Source organism: Pseudorasbora parva, chromosome 1 (assembly GCF_024679245.1).
Source record: "Pseudorasbora parva isolate DD20220531a chromosome 1, ASM2467924v1, whole genome shotgun sequence".
NCBI lineage: Eukaryota > Metazoa > Chordata > Actinopteri > Cypriniformes > Gobionidae > Pseudorasbora > Pseudorasbora parva.
Window position 1 is genome coordinate 66946611 of NC_090172.1, and position 4005 is coordinate 66950615.

At 36.8% G+C, this 4005-nt stretch overlaps 1 long non-coding RNA gene across 1 annotated transcript; it reads right to left on the reverse strand.

The window, feature by feature from the left end:
• Window positions 1-362: 362 nt before the first annotated feature.
• Window positions 363-2306, reverse strand: LOC137088314 (uncharacterized). Its single transcript, XR_010907550.1, has 3 exons — window positions 2203-2306; window positions 2037-2104; window positions 363-737 (listed from the first exon to the last, which is right to left on the reverse strand). It is a non-coding gene; the product is annotated as an uncharacterized lncRNA (long non-coding RNA).
• Between the last annotated feature and the right edge of the window lie 1699 nt (window positions 2307-4005).

Below are 4005 nucleotides of genomic sequence, written 5' to 3' on the forward strand. Positions count from 1 at the left end.
CATCAAACGTCCAACATTAGTTTTTGAAACTTTGTCTATATTTAGGATGGGAATCCAAGTCTTTAACAGTGGAAAAAGCTCAGTATGAAACAGCATTTCACCGCCCCTTTGATCTATATTAAGAATAATATAATCAGCCTATATTATAGTGTAAACTTAAAGATATTAATATTAATAAAGTGAGAGTCTTATGTTTATTTGATGTTGATTTCACATTTCTTTTTCATATAAAGGCTAAATACAAATAAAAGGTGAACATTACTTTATTTGTACTGGTTTTATTTCTAAAATATGATATAGTTTTATAGGAGGACTATTCATAGACTTGGCAAATACATTCTACAAGTTTGTAGGTACAGACATCCTTTGTGGCAGTTCTTAGTAGTTTTTTCTAAAGCTTTTATGTAATTCATATCGATATCGGAATTATATCGTATCGACCAAAATTAAGAAAAATATCGTGATATGAATTTTGGCCATATCGTCCAGCCCTAGGTTGAATCAGTGTCGTGATAGTATCGGTATGCCAGTGCTCGTGGATCCTACCATACGATCCGTGAAGGAGGGAAAGTGAGACTGCGCATAGACTTATGCTCGTGGGTCCGTGGCTCGCCACCCAACGTACGCTGGGAATCTTTCGGGGTTTCAGGGTACGAACATCCAATCCCAATTCAACCGGAAGGCTTCAACTCCAGGCCTGGCATGACTTCCGATCTATGTGCGTCACTGCAATGAATCTGGCAAAAAAAACCTGGGCCCTTATTTATCAAGCTGTTCGAGTAATTCAGCAAGCAGTAGCGATCGCTTCTTCCTTCTGCCATTTCGGTTTTCTTTTGGAATCCATGGTGGCTGATTATATATAAAAAAAAATCTATATATAGGCAGGTCATTTAACAGGACACCAGTTTAAAAAAATTAATTAAATGGATGAAAACATGTTTATCTTTCATTTAAAATGTGTATATTATAATGTATTCTCTTGAAAACTCTTTATTGTCAAATGTGTGTTGGATGTAAACTCCTCTTAGGAATTTCACCATTCGATGTGAATTTATCTGAGGATATTCTTAAATAAGGACATCTATTCAGTGATTGGTTCATGCCTAAGACATCATCCAAAATCCACTTTGTGGCACAGCAAAGTGTCGTAAATCCACTCTAAAACTAGCACTTAAGATTTAGTCCTACACTTTACTTATAACTAACTTTTAAGCGCAGCTTTGAGCCAAGAATTGTTTTACTCTTAAGTCAATTCTTAGCAGTGTTCTTGTGAGTAATTCTAAGATGTTTGATAAATACGGGCCCTGCCTGACCTATGGGTTGGCCAGAGGAAATACAAAAGCTCATTACATTCATATTCCGTCTCATGAATTATCATTAATCAATAACATTCCACTTTAAATCAACTGGTTCAAATCATCTTCTCAAGAAGGTTCAGTCGCACGACAATAATATATCATGTATCAAATCCAAATGTTTATAGTAGTGAACTTTATACCTAAAAAGCGCTTTTACATCCATACTCATTCATTTTAAACAAACCCAATTTCAAGTATTAATGGCTATTGCTATTCAAGTTAGTAGCATCTCACAATACAAAACAAATAAGAGCTACAATTTGTGCAAAACAAATAATGCAAGAACATTCATAAAGATCTGAGGTACTGGTAAGGCTAAGTGTGCCTTATCATCCCTTCCTGCACCGGTAACATTAAGGGAACTCACTAAAAAATTGACCTCTTAAATCACTGACAAGAAATTCACATACATATACTTTAACACTTTTTCCCCTTTTACACACATAGTAAACATATTGATATAGAAAACAGCATCTCTTGCAAACCCACCTGGAAATAAATAAATTTTTGCAGGGATAGCAGGATAGGCTCACATGAGCAGCATTAACATCGTGATACAGCATTGAGTAACCGTTTACAGCCTTTCTAAACGGCAGCTTATCAACTGTTACCATTTCCAGCATGATGAGTTACAGGTAACCTAACAGGTCTCAGAGTTTTTTTTTTTTTCTCACTCACCGTTGAATCAATGAGTGGGTCTCTCTAAATCTGTCTGATCAGCTGCAGCCGTCTGCCGATCGCGCACTCTATAAAGTGTAAACATGACAACGTTGCCTTCATCATATGTTTAACATCCTCATTTAATGAATGAAATCCCGTTGGAGGGAATATTTATGTTTCTTACCCTATGGATGGCCATTTATTCAGAATTCAGCTAGGCAACGGAACAGCCAAACAATCTTTCAGTGGAAGTAGCTACCAGGAAGTCAAGGCGGAGCTCGATCGCCCGAAGTTTTGGAGTTCAGTGATTGGTCAGCTCCTCACAAAAAGGAGCATGGGAATTGTAGTGCGAACAGTTTTTCCAGGGGGAAAATCGCTCTTTTTCTATCTTCTTATGCATTTGATGATCACTTATTGTAGATGACGTTTTTCTTCTTCTTCCATAGAAAATGTACTTTGATTAATTAGTTTAAAACATTTATATGACTGTGTTAGCCTTAAAGTTATGAATAAGCTGGTATGTTCCAAAACTATGATAAAATTTGCATTTAGGAGATAAAAGCATTCAAAATTTACAGTCTCGCATTTCTGTAGCTATGATGACAAAAATTTCAAACACCCCTAAGCTCAAAATGGATCACATGACTATAGAGAGCTGAAAATTCCCTTTACAATGACACCTGGACTGTGAAGATCAGTTGAGGATTAAGAAAGTTATGATATTTATAATATCGGGATTATATTAAAAAACTATTAGTTAAAATAGAAGGCATGTGACCAAAAATGCTTATTTTTCACATGTTTTTGCTTGTAACTTCCTCATTCTAGCAGATATTTGCATGAAATTTGAACAGAAGTTAGAATTTTGATAGTTCTTTGTTAGTAAAACTCCAATTTTAGTTGGAATGGGCATCAGACCCATGGTACCACACCAAAACCAATTATTATTAATAAGCATTCATTCAGATTCATAAACATTTATTTTCAGAATACAAGCGAAGACAACTTTACACACCACTATTAATTGTGAATTCATATTTATACATGCTGAAAATGCAAAATATACATTCATATTGATATTCAAAGTAATTCTTTTTTTTTTTTCATACCAACAATGAATAATCGGTATGTCAAATATACAGGCTATCTGTGTGATTGTGCTGACTGAGTTAATAACTGGTTATTGACAGGCTATTGAACTACCAAGTCATCCAAGATGACATCTGCTGCCATCGCATAGACGGACACATCAGTGTCATGTGCATCAAATTCATACCCCTCTCCGCTCATGGCCCAATAGCCAACAGTGTATTTCTTCTGTTTAGCATGGAAATGTTCAATTTTCCCATTGAAAATTACCCTGTTGCCACCCAAATCCCACGCATGACATATAAATGCCCCAACCCCTCTGCGACCCAACAACTCCTTGATCAAGCTCATTTTTTCTTCTGGGAGTTCTGGAAACGCTTCGTCAATCTTCTCTGCACCTAATTCTTCAAACCTTTACGTTCTTGTTCACTTCTCTTCCGTTCTTTTGTGGCTTGACGTTTGTGCAATTCCTCCTGTAGCTCACCTTGTTTCTTCCTCCTCTTTCTTCTTTGCATTACCCCCAGCCTCACTGCTTTCCTGATGACCAGCTCTCGTGTTTCCTTGTCTAAGCTCTCCAAATAGCCTACCGTGTTGTTTTCAGTGCTCTCATTTTACAGGACAAGTAGCAGATGGTGGCATTTGGAGCTTTCTTCTTCAACACACTAAACATCCCCATCAGCTCTTCAGCATCCATGTTATGTGATCTTGCTGAGGTTGTCTCTTGTTTTTGTTTCTCCGTCACGGTCCATGTATCAACAAAGTATTGTTGATACTGCCTTTCGAGTACTAAATTGACTGCTCTCAGACAGCTTTCCATCATTCGGGAGAACATGACTGTGTCTTTTGGTGGTTTTTGCAATTTCTCAAAGATTTTGTCTGAAGCATTCAGCTGATTTCC